Source organism: Suricata suricatta, chromosome 4 (assembly GCF_006229205.1).
Source record: "Suricata suricatta isolate VVHF042 chromosome 4, meerkat_22Aug2017_6uvM2_HiC, whole genome shotgun sequence".
NCBI classification, from domain to species: Eukaryota; Metazoa; Chordata; class Mammalia; order Carnivora; family Herpestidae; genus Suricata; species Suricata suricatta.
In genome coordinates this window covers 61,764,290-61,773,537 of record NC_043703.1, presented here as the reverse complement: position 1 = coordinate 61,773,537, position 9,248 = coordinate 61,764,290, and positions in this window count along the sequence as shown.

Below are 9,248 nucleotides of genomic sequence, written 5' to 3'. Positions count from 1 at the left end.
CCACGTTCTCCAAGGATACTAATCGCCAGAGAACTCTTGAACAGTAGTAGACAGGCAATTTCCAATTCAGAGCCAGATGTAGACTCTTAACTTGATGTGGACGTGATTCTTATAGATTCTCTAAGATATAACCGAGCCCCAGACTTCAAAATGTGAAAATATTAAGAGTGAAAATAATGGTAACATTTACTGAGTACTCATGATTTGCCAGGCACTGAACGGTGAGTTTCCCATTAGGTAAGAACTATTACCACCTTTGGTTAACAGACTAGGGAACAGAAGTTTAGAAATGAGGACATTTGTCCAGCTAGTAAGTGTCAAAAGCAGGCCTCTAATGTAGGTCTGTTTTACAGTGACATAAACTGTTACTAGTCCACGGCTTTAAATTCCAAGCAGCAGGAGTTTAAAACAATAAATAGAATGATTTAATCCTTCCCCGCCCCCCATCCCAAAATGCAAAACCGTAGACCAGGAAAAGTCAGAGCAACATTTGCCCAGGATCCTGAGAGGGAGCAAGTGGAACTTGGAAGGTCAAAGAAGAATTGTCTGGAGAAACCTACTTAGCCTGCCCCCGGCTGGTATCCATCCAGACCCATAGAGGAAAAAACACATTGGCAACAGCTGGCATATGTTCCGGAAGAAAGATCAAATGCCTTGTGTCAGACACTCAACATTCTTTACCATCATTTTTATCTTATTACTGAAACTATCTTAATAAAATCAGAATTTTAATTTCAAATCCTTCTGGCTTAACTCTTACCTTTAGAAACTCAATTATGGAGGGACTGAAGGTTTTCAATATGTAAAGGGGACTGACTACTGGTTACCCTGATTGGTCACTTATTTAACTGGCCCTTCAATACTGTCCATTTCTCTTTCTAATCCATATTCTCTCCTCAGTCTACATTCCTACCAAGAAGTCACCAAAACCCTTGCATTGCTAATTCATAATCCTCTAGCCAAATGTATGGCTCATATTTTAAAAATAGGAGCTGTTTGGGGCGCCCAGGTGGCTCAGTCGGTTAAGCGAACGACTTTGGCTCAGGCCAATATCTCATGGTTCGTGGGTTTGAGCCCCATGTCAGGCTCTGTGCTGACAGCTCAGAACCTGGAGCCTGTCTTCGGATTCTGTGTCTCCCTCTCCCTCTGACCCTCTGTCTGTCTGTCTCTCTCTCAAAAATAAATAAAACATTAAAAAAAAAAAGGAGCTCTTTTAAAGATCATCAACTGAGTGACATTTTGTTCTTTTTATTTGAAAATAGATTTGCATGTATATCTTTCATTGGAAAGAAAGTGTGTTCCTATTTTAAGCCAGAAAATTGCAGGGACATGCATACATTAAATGTATTACAGAGCATGTTGTTTACATTATTATTCATCATTTATCTCTCGTGGAAGTTTACATTTTTCTAATAAAGAGAAATGAGGAAGCTACACTTGTATTAGTAAATATTACTAATATCTAGTCTATTATGTCTATTCACATTATTATGAATAATATAAAAAGATAATGTAGACCGTTCCCTGAAGAAGAAAAAGAAAATACCTCTTTCCCATTCCCTCACTTGTAATAATACTCACTTCCATTTCAAACTCAGGATTTTCTCGACAGGATATCCTTGATATCGGCTGGAGTCACTAATCTCTCCGGGGTGGGGACTGACCGTGACAGGATGGGACTCTCCACGACAGACGAAGGCGGTGAGCCAGACCTACGTGTGTGACTGAGGTTAATATGGATCTTTGCCGTATCCTTCCTTATGGCTTTCTCGAGCTTTTAACGTCTTAACTTGTTTTTTGAAGTGCAAATTAAGGGGCCTGGAACAGACCTCCTGAATAATAATCTTTGAGACTTAGGCCCAAACATCTATATTTTTAATTAGCAACACCGTAAGGGGAAAACTGTATGATGGTTTTAACGCCTGTCAGGTTATTGGCAACCTTGTAATGTGTAAATTTTCTCTTGCATTGCCTCTAAGACATCGTAGAATGCCATCAAAGAAACCCAATCCTTGCAATACAAACAAATAGATTTCTTATCTGTGGTTACTTGAACAGAGCAGATAAATGGATTTTGCACTTTGGAGGATTTACCCATGTGATGTGAATTCACATGGGTAAATTTTTAAACTGGTTTGCTGGAAAATTTCTTTGACTCCCATTAAAAGGCCTTCCTGAGCCTCACCTTTGACACCTGCTACGCTTTCTGCAGAAGACCCAGAGGAAAACTGATGGAGAAGTTCCTCTCCTTCCAGATGTAGTATGCAATTATTTGTGTTGCTTCTTGTTCCAAATGTTTCTCTTTCCAAAGATCATGAGAAGCCATCAGATAAAGAGGATTTAGGATTTAGATTTCAAAGGACATGAGATTTATACTTTCTCTCTATATATAGTTTGGGTAATTAACATGCCATGTCATTTCCCAAAGAATCTCACTGAAAAGTCTCCACCAGTTGATATTCCCAGACTTAACTACAAACCCATGTTCTAGCAGGAAGCACAATGGAAGCCTGAAGTTCCTCAGATATAACCCAACTGTTGAATTCATTCAGTTGTGCAACAAATATTTACTGAACACTAGCAATGAGACAAAGGCAGAGCTAAGTGAGTACGAAAGACATGAACCTTGTTCCTATAAGGACAACAGTCCAGTGATGAATATCAGACAATTAATTTATTACCATGTTAGTCATGGGGGGGGTCTCCCAGGAGGCTCACCTCATCCAGGGAGTCAGCACTGGTTTCCTTAAAGTTGCAGCCTTCATGGCGCATAGGGTTTAGTTAGGCCAAGAGAGTCAGAGAATGATGTTCTAGATGGTGAGGACGAAACTGCAAATGCTACAGGGCAGGTGCTCTCTTGGCCAGTTGAAGTGTTCCAGAAAGGAGGACAATGTAGCCCAGCACAGTGAATCAGGAGAAGAGGGGCCAAAATGACAAGATACATATAGGCTGGATAAAACAAGAGGAATGAGAAGCCACTGAGGCAGGGAAATGATTAGGTCTGAGATTTTCATTATTTCACCAGTGTGGAAAGTGGATTTACAGGAGAGCAGGTAAGGGCATGGGAAGATGAGTTAGAAAGATGCAGATAGAAGGGATACACTGTTTGGAGCCTGCTTTTTAATTGCCATATATACACACACACATATAGTGTGCATATTATGTAACATATATGTTATATGTAACTGCATGCCTGTGAATTCTTTTTCATCGCCACCCTAGAGGTGGCTACTTAACATTCCAATTACCCTCATCAGACATCCATTCCCCAGAGGCAGTCACAACCACAGATATCCCCACCAAAGCTTCCCCACAGTGCCTGTTCATTGCCATAAAACTGTAGAAGGAATATTGCATTGGTGAAAGGAGTGGCATTCAAAATTTATGAATTGACTCTGGGCAAATATACAACTTCTACCTTCTGAATCTCTTCTACTGTTGCAGGATTGGCTGGATAACTCTAGGTGCTGGGTTATCCATTCCTGATTGGCTCATTTCCATTGTATGAGGGGTGGCTTATGGTCATACTGTTCCTGTGGGTCATAGGTTTTATGATCTACTTTTGTAGATCTTTTGTCTACTTCCTGAGGGAAACCTGAGGGAGAGTAGGTGGTGTCTGGTGTCTGTTACATTCTAAAGGGACACATTACGCCTCAGGGGATTTGCTGTGGTCAGACACTCCCAGCATTGTTCCAAAATACGTGTTTTTCCCCACCCATTGACCTCAGGTCCTAGTCTTTCCCTCTCTGCCTACTGAATCCTATCTTCTCCTATCCTACTACCTCTTCAGAATCTCGAAAGCCCTGCAGCCTTTTTCAACTTTCTGAGTAGGATCCTAGACCTTACTAGCCAGATGTTTGGTTCTGTGCTTCTACACTTAACGAGGATTCTGAATTCAAAGGAAAGTGAGCTGAATTCCGCTGTGAGGGTACGGTCACATCTACTCCAGGGGACCTTTCAGGCCAGGTACTTTTCAAAGTGCCTAAAGTACCAATACGTGGGACAGATTGTGTGACAATTTTTGTGCTTACTTGCAAACAAATGCTTTCAATATGTGGCAGAGACTTGCTTTAATTGTAATATCCCATCTGGTGGCAGACTTGTAGAGAAGGATACTGATGGCTCTCACGCATCTCCAAACATTCTAAACTGGCAATAATTTGCTAAGAGAACCTGAGCACAGATTTGGAAAAATTGGCTCAAGTCAGATGATGTTAACTAGACTAAGATTGTGGCTATGGAGATGGCGAAAGGCGGGACTTCCTCAGGGGTAGACCTGCTGGGGCTGAGGGAGGTTTCTGAATTGAACAGCTTGGTTCATAGAGCTATGATACACAGAGGCAAAAACACGGGTGGTGGAGCTGGTTTAGGAGGAAGATTATGAATTCCGTGTGGGCCAGTGTGTTTGATATATTTGGGAGTTTGCTAAACGGAGATGTTGCATATGCCTTTGGGCATAGGAGGTCTGGAGCTGAAGACGTACCTGTGGGAGCCTTTGAGAAATAGATGTGATTGATGCCATAGGAGAATACGAGATCACTAAGGGAGATCATGGTTTAGAAAGGCAGAAGGTCAGGGGTGCCTGGGTGGCTCAGTCGGTTGAGTGTCTGACTTGGGCTTAGATCATGGTCTCCTAGTTCATGGGTTCAAGCCCCACATCAGGCTCTGTGCTGACAGATCAGAGCCTGGAGCCTGCTTCAGATTCGGTGTCTCCCTCTCTTTCTCTGCCCCCTCTACCTCTCTCTCTCTCTCTCTCTCAAAAATAAATAAACATTAAAAAAAATTTTTAAGACAGAAAGCCCTGAAGAACTCCAACATTTAAAGACTGAGTACTAGCGCATATAAATTAATAATGATTTTAGGGTTATCCCTCTGGCAAGTATGTGGCATTTTACCTAATGTTAGAACTGAGAGCAAATTTTCTTTTCAGCTAAGAATTGTCTTTATCTGGAAAAAAATACTTGTACTGGAGTATGTGTGTCTATGGCACAATTAAGTAACAAAATTGGAATGCAGAACCACCAGGCAGGACAGTAAAAGAATTTCTGTTGCTTTGTCGACAACGGGGGAGGGCAGAGCAGGGAGCCCCATGCAGGCAGCGGGCTGGCAAGTTCATTGGCACTTCACCATGGAGGGCGGCCAAGGGAGGGTAGTTTCGTGTTTCCATTAAAGTTGACTGTGGTGCTGCATTGTAAACCTCTCCTTCCTCTTCACCTGACAAAGCTTCAGAAACACCCCCAAACCTCAAATTCTTACTATGAGGACTCTTTTTTAGAACCCAGATAAGAAGCTGAGTTTCAGGTCAAGGGAGAAGGAATAAGAGACAAAGGCAGCCTGTGGGGTCCATAAGGGCAGCCTCTGAAAACAGTCCCCTAGAAATGTGCAGAAATGTGGGGACTGGCTTTGAATGCTAATAGGCTGTGCAATTGAAAGGTTTGTTTCCAGTAGATTTTAAGGGATGAGCATATATGTCATCTCATCTCTGAATTATACACTTTATTTATTTATTTATTTATTTATTTATTTTGTGAGAGAGAGAGAGAGAGCGAAAGAGAGAGAGCAGGGGAGGGTACAGAGAGAGGGAGAGAAAGAATCCAAGTAGGCTCTGAGCTATCAACTTGGAGCCAGATGTGGAGCTCAAACTCACAAACTGTGAGATCATGAGCTGAACCGAAACCAAGAGTCAGATGTTTAACTAACTAGACCACCCAGGTGCCCCTGGATTATACCTTTGTAAATAATCTTTCTATTTTTTTTAAGTATTTTTGAATTGGTAACAGTCATAAGTTTGACAATATGAAAGTAACATAAAGTACATTTTCTCCTGCCTTTGTCTCTTACCCAGAAGCAAACTTACTCATCTGTTTCTTATTTATCTTCCTAGAGATAGTTCTTTTGCATAAAAAAAAAAAAACACATGGCTATTCTTTCAAAATGCTCTTAGACATTTTAGCCCACAGTTAAGTTCAACTCCTGTGCATCTTGCTCTTCTTCCTTATTAGACCCTGACTATCTTTCTGTATCAGCACAGACATGCTGCCTTTCAAATGGCTGTCTCGTTTTCCACATTTGTGTGTACCGTAATTTATGGAAGGAGTTCTCCACTGGTCATCATTTGTTTCCAGACTTTTGCTGTTATTGAAAGTGCCTCGGTGAGAACCTGGTCCACACATCATTTTGCACATGCGTGAGTTGAACGGATTCTTCTAGCCAGCGGAATATAAAGCCCCATTACCATGACAAAGGGCGGACACGGAGGAGGAAGCCGATCGAGGTTTGGAAAGCTCAGCTTAGAATCTCAGACAGCTGCAATACCAAAATCACAGCCAGCATGTCTCAGGACAGTTGGAGGAGAGCAGAGCATTGTAGAGAATTGAAGTGATAAAGACTTGTGACTAGAGATGTGGGTTTTGGAAGGAGACATTCTAGAGCATATAAGACCCCGTAAGACAAAGCAGTACGGATCACACAGAAAACAAACTACATTCACGAGAACCATCCCCTTCGCTTCCTTAGAAAAGGGTGATCCCTGGTTCTTCAGGAGAAACGGGAGACAAGGATCAGAAGCCACACTTGCGTCTAGCTTTCACAATCCGGTATGGATACAGCATTTGCACCAAATCTATTCAGATGCTTTGTAAAACCTGGAGTTCATTCACTTCTCTTGATCCTGTTACAGACATATACTTGGAATGCGTGGGCTTTCCCTTACTATTAATCAAAACTCCAGGGCCCTGGACTGAAACAAAGCAAAAACTAATGGTGATAACAAAAATTAGCATGTATTGAATGCTTACCCTGTGCTGAGCACTACAAAGAGATCCCCATTGATTCTCTTGTGTTATCTTCATCAAAGTCTAAGAAGATAAGATTACTGTTCAGATTTCTACAAATGAGGAAACTAAGAGTTAGAAAGTTGCCCAAGTTTACATGTCTGATGGAATCAAGATCCAAACTCGGGCACTCTGAGTAGGAATCTCTTAAACACTGATGTAGGAATGACATTTTCATCAAACAAGAACATCTAAGTCCGTTGCCAATAACTAGCTCTAACCTATATATCTGTTTATGTTAGCTCTATCCGGAGCCCCAAGTCTGTCTTAGAGACCTGGAGTTTGTCAGTGTAAGATTTAATGGATGGAGGCAGAGATGAGAGGAAAGAAAGAGACCAAGTTATGGAGCCAAGAAGGCCTTTATTGGGATCTGCAATTCCTGGGCGAGGTTCCGTGACTCCGGGAGTGGGGAGTTAAGGAAGTCGTGCCTGGTACAGGAGAGGCGAGGTATTTTATGGGTGAAAGACTTCTGGTCCGATCCTGGGAGGGCAGACCACCAAATAAGGGCACTTTAGGGACGTGGTGGGATGGGATAGGTTGCCTCCTCTGTCAGGGTGATGGGAAGCTGGGGCTTCATGATTGGCTGTTTTCAAACTGGCGTGGAACATTCCAGGTCTGCAGGTGAGGGGTGGGGGTCATCAGTGCACGGTGTTTTTCCAACCCACAGCAAAATGGCCGCTCGGTCTCTATGCCAAGGTGACTCCCAAGGTAACTCTTACAGTCAGTAAGGTGGTTTGGAAACTAACTAACCATTTAATAATTTGCCTTGAGGAAATAATAATTTATTCCCGGTAAGTACAGAAAAATAGCCATTATAAACTGGGTCTCCTCATGAAGCTTGTTTCTTTAAAATTTTTTTGTTTATTTATTTTTGAGAGAGAGAGATAGAGCACAAGCAGGAGGGGGGCAGCGAGAGAGACACACACAGAATGAATCCAAAGCAGGCTCCAGGCTCAGAGCTGCCAGCACAGGGCCAGGCGCAGGACTCCAACTCGTGAACTGCAAGATCTTGACTTGAGCTGAAGTTGCACGCTTAATTACTGAGCCACCAAGGTGCCCCTGAATTTTTTTAAATTTTTATTTTTGAGAGAGAGAGAGAGAGAGAGAGAGAAAGCGGAGGAGAGGCAGAGAGAGAGCAGTAGACACAGAATCTGAAGCAGGCTCCATGTTCGGAGCTGTCAGCACAGAATCCCACTCGAGACTCGAATCCATGAACCATGAGATCATGACCTGAGCCGAAGTCCGATGCTCAACTGACTAAAACAACCAGGTTTCCTGAAGCTTGTTTCTTTGTGTTCTACAGGTTAAACATTCATTTGAAAAAATATATTAGTAGTAGCATTATAGTCTAATATATGCTTACAGGATTCTAACAAAGAGTGCTTGTTTTAAGAACAGAAAAACTTAAGGCCCATAGTAAAAGATAAAATAGGTCAGTTGTAGATGGGTAACAGTGTATGACGCATAGTATGTGATCAGTAAACAGTTTTAAGTAAACAATAAGGAAAAGAAAAAGACCAGGATATCAGAAGTCATAACAAAAGCATTCTGGGTGAGCCAAACCATACCTTAGACCCGGCATGATCTTCAAAATAGGACGAGCAACAGTTCTTTCCCATACCCCAGGGAAACGGCAATTAGGAAAATTGTTAAGAAAAAAATAGAATAGGAAGAGTTTCCAGATCCAATTGCTGATGGAAGTAATTTAAGGTCAAGGTGGCCACAGATGGCCTCCTAATGTGGAGTTCTCTACTTGCTTTCGTTCATATTAAAAAATTCTCATTTTTCATTACTGCCTAAAATTTACTTTCAGATGTGAATACTTACTTAAGCACCACTGACGTATATAAAACTTGGAATACAGAACTAAAGAAGACCTGGACTCTCAGAATAGTGTCCTCTTTCTGCAGCAGGGGAATCCCTGCAGGGCACCATCGCTTATTTTCTCCTTGAGCCCTGCTGCTATGTGTGCATGCAGTGACCCAGTTCATGGCATCCTTCTGCCTTTTTCTGGGGAGTCAGTGCAATCCTGTTCCTTCTCGAGGTGACAGACAACTTCTTCTAGGTCCTGTGAGCTTGCTGGAAACTGATGGTCTTATTTCCATTAAGGCTCTCTCGAGATACTTCCTCCATTTCGAGAGAAAGCCTGAATCAGGGAAGGGTGCATGATGGACATTTGATGTTCTGACAAATTCACTCCAGTCACCAAGGATTGCAACAACAATTTCACAAAGACCATTTTGCTACTAGCAAACATGCTGAATCAATTCTATCTTCCATCTTCCCTTCACAGCTAGGTTTCTTTTTCTTTTTACTCCTTAATGAGGTATAATTGATAAATAAAAACTGCACATATTTAATGTATACAATTTGATGAGTTTGCACATATGCATACACTTAGGATATCATCACCAT